The 10,889-nt window shown below is 49.7% G+C and overlaps 1 protein-coding gene across 1 annotated transcript in view; it reads right to left on the reverse strand.

The window, feature by feature from the left end:
- Positions 1-1,865, reverse strand: part of LOC119462680 (uncharacterized) — a 44,438-nt gene extending 42,573 nt beyond the window's left edge. The window contains exon 1 of the mRNA XM_037723984.2: positions 1,473-1,865. The gene's annotated coding sequence lies outside the window, so the exon portion shown is untranslated. The remainder of the gene's footprint in view (positions 1-1,472) is intronic.
- Positions 1,866-10,889: the final 9,024 nt, after the last annotated feature.

The following is a 10,889-nucleotide window of genomic DNA, read 5'->3' on the forward strand; positions in this document are numbered from 1 at the left end:
GCGATGCCGCGAAACTAAGCAACGTGCTCTTTTACCTCGCCGGCGTGGCAAGACTCTGGTACAACCACGAGACGGAAGTTGCGACATGGTCCGCGTTCAGGACCTCATTAGTATAGCTGTGTTTGGTCGTCCTGCTGCGCGCAAGGTGCGAGCAGAATGCCGCTTGGGAGAACGAGCCCAACAGCCGGTACAGTCCTTCACTAGCTATGATATCCTGGACTTGTGTCCTGGACTGGAAGATATCCTGGACTTGTGTAAGCGCGTGGACGCGACGATGTCGGAATCGGACAGAATCAGAAACGTTATGAAAGGAATCGAGGACGCCGCTTTCAACATGCTGCTCGCTAGGAATCCACAATCCGTCAGAGATCGTTACGCTATGCCAAAGTATCGAGGAGCTACTTAGGCAGCGCTCGTTGACTCGTCGGTCTTCATCACGCGACGAACACATCGCTGGTCTAGCTACCACCTTCGACCAGACCGCACTGCTTGCGGACATGAAAGCATTCATTCGGGAGGAAGTAGCACGCCAACTCTCCTTGATACCCTTTGCGCCGCCGCATGTGCCACAGCCCGCTTCGACTATCGTGCCTCCGCTCCGCCGCGCCATCGAGCAAGAAATCGCCGAGGTCTTGCCCAACCAACGCCACCATGTTCCTCCATCGACAATGCTACCATACCGGCCCGGCGCATCTGAATGTGCGCCCATTTCTGATACGGTGAGACATGCTGAAGAGTGCCGCGACCTCGCCCGGGCCTTTACCTCCAATGACCAAGAGCGTCTGAAGAACACTCGCGGTGACGCCACCTCTGCGCCCACCTTTCTTCCTGGAGCGCTTGTGTGGCTCTCAGTTCCTTCCGCTGCACCTGGTCTGTCTTCCAAGTTGATGCCCAAGTATGAATGTCCCTACCGCATCATCGGGCATGCATCACCCGTCAACTGTGTGATAGCGCCCGTTGAACCATCTTCGGACATGCGCCGACGCGGACGCGACATTGTCAACATCGAGCGCTTCAAACCGTATTATGATCCACTAATAGTGACGAACTGTTAGGTCGCCGGACTGCTTCCTTTTTCGTACCCGGAGTAATTGTAGTGAAGAAGAGGGACGATGCAGTGGGGCATCCTTACCAGCGCTGCCTAGTGGGTCAGTCTCTCCAGTGCATCGCTCGGACTACGCTGCTCGCGCTCGCGGTTTTTTGAACTGCATGATCCAACTATCGGCCCTTACGCCTGCGTGCAATAAACGCCTTTACAAATTGGCCAACTAAGGTGGGCCAATTTGTCTACGTGCGCCAATCATAGCGCACGTAGACCAGAGCAACCCAATAACGTTCGGAGCATGCGCAGTGAGGACGACGCTATTTCTTTACGTACGTAATGCGTTTACGTTTGGTTGCAAACGCTAAACTAAAACTGTCTGGTAACCCTAGCTTATGGCTGAGATGCTACAAGAAAGGAGCGTTCTTACTGTCTTTTGTTGTCGCACATCTTCCAAGTCCGAAGCGTGTCTGCTGCTGGTGTCCCGAACGCCGTCGGTGACGTGGCAACCAGGCCCCACAGGTTAGGCCTAACTCCAGGTTCCGCTGCTGCTCCCGCCTCGTTTCTTCTTCGAGTGCCGACGAGCCGGTCCCAGGAGCCTCCCTCGAAAGTCGCCGAGGTCGACGGCCACACCCTGGACTGCCAGCGTCACGGACTTGACCGAACCTCTATGGCTGCCGTCCGCCAGTGCGAAGTTGACGCTACAACCTTCTTGGCCGAGAGCCACGTCGATAATGCCAGCTCAGCGACGCTCCTACCTCGATCACGGCTCGGGTCACGCGCCTCGAGGGCTCGTGCCGTTCGGACGGAGACGTGCTCATCGTCCTCTTCTTCCTTTCTGCGCCGCAAGCCTCTTACACATGACAGGCGAGTCGTAACTGTTGTGGTCTCCACCTATGTTTCTAGGAGCTGTCTGGTGGCGCCGCTTGTGTCGGGGCAGGGATTGCGACGCTGCAGTAAAGACACTTGCTTGATGTTGCGACGCTCAAGCGAGTAGACGTGTCTCTCTCCTTCGAACGTAGCGTCCGAGCCGCCTCAACATTCGACATGGTGTCCCCAACTTGGGGCGCGATCTTGTACGCGTTCTAAAATGGAACGGAGGCGTTCCGTTACATCGAGCCACACACGATTGGCCAATTTCAACCGCGACGTTCAAATTGACCAATCGTGTGCGGCTCGATGGAACGGAACGCCTCCGTTCCATTTTGAAACGCGTACAAGATCGCGCCCCAGATGTACGCGTTGGAACGCGTCCGCACGCTTCGCACCACACCTGGGCGCGTACGGCGTCATGCGCGGAGGCTGCGTCGCGTGTAGACGCGCTGCGGCGAGGACCCCCTGCACTGCTAGGATTTTTATGTTGGCGCTGGAAGCTGCCACCCGCGTCACCCACACAACCACGGCGAACCAACACGACTTTCGGAACGAATGTTTTACAGCGAAGCTGTTAAGGGCTCACCTTTCGATCGTCGCGTCCGGCAAAAAAAAAAAAAAAAAAAAAAAAAAAAAAACTCTCATTGGCCGTGTGCTGAATGTGCGAGTGAAAGCGCCCGAGGGCGAGGGACGCGCATTCACGGGGAGCGAACGCACGGCGGAGAGCAAACGCGACTTCCCAGTGGAAGCGGAGTAGTGGGCAAGGAGGGCAGCTAGGCATCCTAGACTGTTCGTGTGCATGCCCGCTCTTCTGCGGCGCATGCGCGCAGTCCTGCCGGCCTCTGCCGCCGACTCGCTCTGGGCTCCAGTGTCGACAACGGCGTTTAACCGTTCGTCACGTAGCCAGCGTTTTGACAGCGGTTGTGTGCGGTCACACAAACAACGCGCACAACTGTTGTCGATGGCGGCGGCGTTTTGCCCGCATTCGCACTGAACGCAGGCGGCGTTAGTGACGTGTTTATGAAGAACGTGCCAACCTTTGCCGTACACCCTCCTGCGGTGTGCCGTAGCGACCATAAGGCCATGGTCCCTATGGTCACTAAATAAATGAAAACCACCGGATCATATATATGTCTCATTCTTTAATAGTTCGAATAACCAATTACACCATAACATTTTAACAGTCATAATTGGAAATACATAATTCCCACCATAGTACAGCTTCGCTGGTCTTCCATCTCCACCCCAGTGGAAGGGCTGGCAGATTTTTGACCGTGCGGATAGCTATATTCCTGAAGAAAATTACGCAAACGCAGGTAACGCCTCGATTTCTAGTAGTTACTGCGCAACCGATGACTGCGAGCTATCGCAGTGTTGTGCAGTCGACACGAAACCCAGCAGTCGTTCAGACGAGCTCGACCGTACCCCAGAAACTCTGCCGTTAATTGATATTATCGAACCGATAACAAAGCTGGGGCGATTCGTGTGCCTCAGCTTTCCCTAGTGTACTAAAAAATAATAGTTAAAAGGTTCTGAGGCTCAAATGCAAACATTTTAGCATTCGTCAGGTACTCACACCGAGATCGTTCGCTTCCACCGAAGGTTAGGCCTACCGTACTCGCCGAGTCTCTCTACACTCTATCGGCCCGCTTGGGCTCAGGAATCAACAATAAGTCTACCGAGGATCAATTACTCTATATTTTAGCTTTCCCCTCGGTGTTTTGCAGCGTGAGCTACACTATCCGAGGTTGAGCAGTTTCGCGTGGCTCCTGGAGAGCCGTGCTGCGCATGCGCGAGGAACAGTGACGTCACCCGGCGCACAGCTGGCGCGCCGGGCGTTTGCGCTGGGCATTTGCCAGTGTGGTATAGCCATGGAATGAATTAATAAAACATTTATTGAAAGTTATTTGCTGTATTCGTTATTGCTGGAGAGGATCGGGCGGGTCCCTATTCCGGGACTCCGTTGGACAGGGCTGCCACCCGCGCCCGCTTCACGAGGCTCCGATGGTCCTCGAGAGCCGGGCTGGACAAGGCCTCCTCCCACCCCTCCCACGTCGGCTGCGTAATTTGCTCTATGCTGCTGTTTGCTTGGCACGACCAGACCATGTGGTACAGGTCAGTACGGCCGCCACAGAATTTACAGGTAGCGTTAAAATGTTCGGGATTTATTTTGGCCAGCATGGCCGGGCTGCCGTACGACATAGTTTGAAGCCTGCGCAGACGAGTCTCGATCTTCTGCTTTAGTAAGTCCCTTAGCGGGATGAGGTAGAGTTTGCCTGCGCAGGCGATATAGTTGCAGTACATCTGCGTGTGTTGTAATAGGTGTTGGTAACTGAATGCCGCGGTCTGAGGGGTTGGTAGGCAGAGCCCGGGGAAGGAAGGCTCGGGCTGAGTTGTGTGCTAACTCGTTTCCGGCTACCCCCTGGTGACCCGCCACCCAGATGAGCCGCTTTCTCGTGGCTCGTGTTCGTGCCTGTCATAGGATAGCGTGAGCTAGATGTGAAATTAGTCCTCTCATGTAGTTCCTATATGGTACCTTAGAGTCGGTAAGTCGGTGTGTTGCTGCAAGGCCGATCGCGGTTTCTTCTACAATCGATGCATCCGAGCATCTTATTGATAGACTGTCAACTACCTGATTTTGGCGGATGACAGCTACTGTGGAAATCCCTATATATAACTGGGCCCGCAGCGTCAACGAAGTAGGCTTCCCTTGCGCTCCTATAGCGTTCATTCGGGGCTTTAGCTCGGGCTGCTCTTCTTCCTTGGTGGTAATCTGGGTGCATGTTGCGGGGTAAAGGCAATGTCAGGAAACAGCACATGGAGAAGGAGAGCGAAATTAGTGCTCAGCGGCGCAGAAGAGCGGAGAAGCTTAACTCAACGGATCCCGAAGTAGTTGCCTGGCAATTAGCGGTTGAGTGTAGGAAGAACGTACAGAAGAAAGCTAAACGTGCTGCGGAGACACCGGAGCAAAGGGAGGAACGTCTAGCAAAGCGGCGTCGCCAAGAGGCTGAGCACGTGCCCGACCATCTCAGCAGCAGCAACAACAAGACGCCGTCGATGACGTCAAGGCTCGCCGATTGACTGACTATACTGTGAAACTCAGCGAAAGCGCCAGTGCGACTCGGACCTTCGAGACGGACTTCGCAAACAATCCGTTTGGATATGTGTGCGACGTGTGTGAAAGACTGGGGTAGATGAAAGACTTGACGCCGGTAAGTAGTGCCACGCATGAAACGTTGAGCTTAGCGGCACCGCCTGAGTGCGGTGAAACCGTGGCGCGGGTTTGTACAACTTGCAAGAACTTTCTCGTTAAGCAGAAGATTCCACTCTTTAGCGTTACCAATGGGTATCGTTACCCGCCCATGCCACAAGGTCTACCGGTTCTGAACGATGTGGCCGACTTAGCTCACGCTGCGTATATCCTGGCATAGCCGAGCTAAGCCACTGCTAATTTTTTTTTTTTTTTTGAAAATCTAGAAGCCACAGCGCCTAGCAACTGCGGTTGAACGCGATTGGCTGAAACACCGCCGCCGACGCTCGACACCGCGACGCCCTTAGCAAACGCTGTAGAGTACACCGCACTGCCTAACGCCTAACCCAACGCCTGGGAACGTAAACCATCGCGAGTCGTGCGTCGCGGGCACCAAGCACAATATGGCGGCGCGTTGCTACGGTGTGAAATGAGAGCGTCGACGGCGGTGTTTCAGTCAATCGCACTCAACCGCGGTTTCTAGGAGCTGTGCCTTCTAGATTTTCAATATATGCATCCCGGAGATGGCGTGATGAAAAGTGGCTCGATCCCGGAGGCTGTGTAATCCACGGCTGTGCGGGTCACATGGGGGGGTTCCGCGTCTCGCTGATTGGCCGGGCAGGCACGTGATCGCCATGATATAGAAAACCCGTTGCAGCAGAACATAAACACTTTTGTAGCATTTGGTTAACCGTTTCACGAAAGCTTCGCTTCGCGTAGATTGCAAAGTGTTACTTGGATATATGCATAATTTATAATTTTGTTAACATTAAATTAAACAGCCAATATACAGACGAGGGGTTCTTTCTGCGGTTTTACGCACCAAAACCAGTTCTTATTATGAGGCACGTCGTAGTGGAGGGCTCCGGGTTAATTTTGATCACCTGGAGTTCTTTAACGTCCACTATAACGCAAGCACATGCGCGTTTTTGCATTTCGCCTCCATCCAAATGCGGCCGTCGCGGCCGGAATTCGAACTTCGCGCTCAGCAGCGCAACGCCTTTGTTAACTGAGCCACCGCGGCGATCATACAGACGAGGGCAAGGATTCATGCAATACATAGTGCATTCGCAGATTAGGGACGAACAAACATTTAATTGACTTTAACAGGCGAACACATACATTTCTATCCATTTCGAAATCACTATGTATCACAATTTAAATAAATAAATTTTTAAAAAACGAAGACAGAACTTTGGCGCGAGTGTGAGTTCCAGTCGGCATCGGCCAGGGAGCAAACATCATGTATGGACTATGAGCCTGCAGTGCCTTGAACATATCGTAAATGTATATCGAAGTTCGTTGGAAGTAAGCGCCCTTCCAGGCACCTTTCGAGATCAAGGTTGGGCCGACGATCCCGTGTGAGTGACGTTCAATGGCCGGCACCTGCAATGTTACACAACACCGTGTAAGGTTTGTTCATGTGATAAAGTTAGATGTGCACAGCGATGACTGTAGAATGTAATCGCTTGACAGCTTAAGTGTTGATAGACTGATGATTAGTCATTTAAAACTATATAGAGCCAATGGCAGAGTAAGAGAGAAAATGACGGCTTCGTGTCGGCGGTCACAGTAAAGCGTGCAGCTCTTTTCTTTTCTTTTCTTTCTTTCTTTCTTTCTTTCTTCTTTCTTTCTTTCTTTCTTTCTTTCTCGTACACAAACAAAACAACAGAATGCCGATGACACGGTTGAGAATTTTAGGCATTTTGCGTCGTGTATAATCCACGCCCAAAAACTTCACACTTTTTTTTTTTTCGTACAACGTAGGAGTGTAAAAAATGGTGCGAATTCTTAGCAGTGCCCTGATATGGACAGAATTTCCGCACTCATATATATGGGTGACGCAAAAGCCCCTGTAAAAGCGTGCGCATGTACGGTGAGCATAAATCCTCTGTATACGCCCCGAAAGGTGTAACATCTTAATATAGTGTGCGAACGCACACCACAAGATCTTTTTTGCACTATTTGGGGCTTATATTGTCCCCAAACAATAATTGTCGCGTATCTTGCACGCCTTTTCTTCCTTTCTTTGACGCGGCGCTACCGGTGCTTTCAGGTCACGAACGGCGCAGGCGCGTATCAGCGTGATATAGCATTCTTGACAGGAAACTTGCGAGCGCAAAGTGTATGATAAAGATAGGAAATTCACGCGAGATAGATGATTATTATTCTGATATGAAATAAGCCCCAAAGTAAGTAAAGTGTAATCACTTTTTAGAGTGGACAATCGCGGAAATTTTGAGTACATGCAGTTCCTTTATTTAACACATACATAGCTACTTTCCTGACGGAACGCAATGCCGCGTTTACACGTGCATGCCGTTCGTGACAGTATACCGGGAGCGCAGCGTTAAATAAAGGAAATGCACTCAAGATAGATCACGATTGTTGTTGGGGGACATGAAAGGTTACACCCCATGGGTCGTATCTTGTCCCCAAACGATAATCATCACCTGACCTGCTTGCGTTCCCTCTCAAGAATGTTATGTCACGCTGATAACTTGCATGCCCTTCGTGAGCTGGAAGTATACCGATGGCGCGCCGCGTTAAAGAAAGTAAAGACACGCAAGATAAATGACGATTATCGTTTTGCGGCAAGATAAGCCCCAAAGGGTGCAAACCTTTCTCAAAGTGTAAGCTTCAAAGGTGCAATTTTTGACGCGATAGCGCTAAGGGGGCCCTGTGTCGCATAAAATCCGGCGTCGGCGTGCGATGTCGGCGTCCGTGGCGGAGAAAATCATCCCGAACCACTCCAACCGCGCAGGCCCTCCACAAGGTGCAAGGTTTCGGTGAACAAAAATTGAATTTCTCACGGTGAAATCCGTCAGATAAACAGTAAACTACGACTTAACCACAACCTATACAGACATGGTGGCGTCGGATTGTAATTTGAATGTACGAGAAAACATAATTCTGTTACGAGGAAACTCAAACACAAACCCCTTTTCCAGCATTTCTAACAGACCTATAAAGCTGTGCGCTCGGGTAGTTGCGAAAATGATATCCAGATGGCGCTCGCTTCCTCGGCAGGTCAAATTGGGACTTCGCCGGCCTAATGCGTTTTGGACACACGCGCGCGTCGAAGCAATAGCAAACAATTAATAAAATAATTTAAAAATGTGCTAGGGCCTTCACATTTTAATATATTAAATTAAATTATGGGGTTTTACGTGCCAAAACCAGTTCTGATTATGAGGCACGCCGTAGTGGGGGACTCCGGAAATTTGGACCACCTGGGGTTCTTTAACGTGCACCTAAATCTAATTTAATATATATGCCCCTGATAAAACGTCTTCCCAGCAATGCATTTCTGTTTAAAAGTGAAGCCGACTTTAAGGGGATCGGTGTAAGCTTCTTTGTAAACTGGCTTTCCCACGTTTTGTGTTGAAGTGGGAAAGCCAGCTTACAACGGGGCCTGATAACGCTATCGCGTTCCACTCTTGCGTCCTCCAATTTTTACTTATCACACGGAAACTTTTAACACCCGTATGGGTGTATAAAGTGTGCTTCGTTTGTCCCATGGCTAAATGGTAAGACCAAATGTTTTTTGGTGGGCACAAATGAATTAGTTGTCTTCTTTGGCGACTTTGTTGTGGCAAGTAAACATGATGGGGCTGCGACAGACGACACGGTCAAACTGTCGTGTCACGCATCTCGGTGCGCACCAGGTAGTCGGACATATAAAACACAATTTTCAACTACAGCTTCTTTCATTGCAGCAGCAATTTGAGTGTCGCTTCCATGCACGTGTGTTCCATGTGAGGTCGCGGGACGGTCACGTAGTCCTCCGCCTGTCGCCTTGCTCAACAACAAAGTGTGTCTGTGTTGTTGATGGTCTGTGAAAGAGGTCCCGCGCTGCAGTTTCTAACTGTGGGACTTCTTTCTATATAACTTCTACTGCATATATATATATATATATATATATATATATATATATATATATATATATATATATATATATATATATATACCACTAATGAAGCAATAAACTTGAATCTGAAACAAAATATTGATGCCTATAGTGGATACTGGTGCTACAGTTTCAGTTATAATATGAGTGTTTTCTTTAAAAATAGTCTTGAACACAAGGTTATGTTCGCGTGGGACCGGAAGACTACTTTTCGTGGAGTTGGGGCTGAAACCCTGCGGCCCGTTGGTGTTTGCTCTGCTATAGTGAGTTTTGGTGGACAAGATTTTCCAACTGAATTTATTGTGTTGGAACACACCACTCACAACCTCACCCTTGGGATTGACTTTCTTGGTGAATGTGGTGCATTGTTAGATTGTGGAGCTGGTGAAATTTCTCTTCGAAATCACTTGATTAGGGACGAACCATGACCAAAAGTATCTGACGTGGACAAGCAGGAAGTATTTTAGGAAGTTTAAAAACATATTCTAGTTCCTCGATCCATTATAGAATGTTTAGATGGTCGTGCTCACGTGTGGACGGTGAACACGTCTATGCAACAAGTTTTACCGCCGACTGGAGTGAAGGTGGCCACTTCTGACTCAGAAGCGACTGTCAGTATTGCTGCCGTTGACGCTTCTCCTGACGCGAGCGCAGCGTAACAATATTTTTGTTTTTATATCCTTAAACGCAAGAGTGTTATAGCCGAGGGGCAAATCAGCACCAAGTTTATTTTAGAGGAACGTTAACACGTGACGAGTGTGCACCCACTATATAACGCCCCAAAGAGGTGCGAACGATTGTTGATAGTGCGCATACGTGGTGAGAATACAGCCGTTTCGTGCACGGACTCCTTTTCGGGTGCCAAACTCACCCGGGCATGTCTCGGCGTCGGTGGCAGTTGCAGGCACTTGCGGGGCCTGCTGCTGAGAACGCGTTCGTGCGGCACCAAGAGCGTCGCGTTCCTCGGCGTCGGCGGCGGGGGACGCGCACGACACCCGGCGAGCCGGCAACCCTGCATGCGATCGCCACAGGTCAGCGAGATCTCTCGTAATTCAGTAGACACTCGTTTTGACGAGGAAGGGAAGTAAGTATCAAATGAAACAAGACAGGAAGGATGAAATGAATGAATGAATGAATGAATGAATTAGTTAATCATGACAGGAATGTAGAAAGGGAGGAAGGAATGAAGTATGACAAGGGTGAAATGAATGAATAAATGATGACAGGGGGGGGGGGGGGGGGTTGGAATGAATGAATGAATGAATGAATGATGACAGGAAGGGAGGAAGGTTGACAGGAAGAATGAAATGAATGAATGGACAGAAATGTAGAGAGGAAGGAAGTAAGTATGACAAGGATGAAATGAATGAATAAATGATGACTGGAAAAGGAGGAAAGAAGAAAGGGCCGAAGGTTGACAGGAAGGATGAAATGAATGAATGGACAGGAATGTAGCGAGGAAGGAAGAAAGTATGACAAGGATGAAATCAATGAATGAATGATGACAGGAAGGAAGAAAGGAAGACGACGCATTTGCTGAGCAGTGTATCGTCTTCCTTCCTTCCGTGTTGTCAGAATAAGTGTCCGTTAAATTCCTGTAAATATGTACGTATAGTATGTCCGCTGTGATACGCAAGCTGGCAAAACGCCACTGTCTTCAATTCAAGAACTCTCTCTCAATTGAAGTTTAATAAGCCTTATTGCGGCGCTTACCCCGATTTACCTATTCAAATACATGTAAAAGGCTTAAATTCTCCCCCGAGATAATCGCTGGAGCGACTTGAATAAAATTTTTTGATCTGAGAGAGAACATG

This window comes from Dermacentor silvarum, chromosome 8, assembly GCF_013339745.2.
Source record: "Dermacentor silvarum isolate Dsil-2018 chromosome 8, BIME_Dsil_1.4, whole genome shotgun sequence".
Classification (NCBI taxonomy): Eukaryota; Metazoa; Arthropoda; class Arachnida; order Ixodida; family Ixodidae; genus Dermacentor; species Dermacentor silvarum.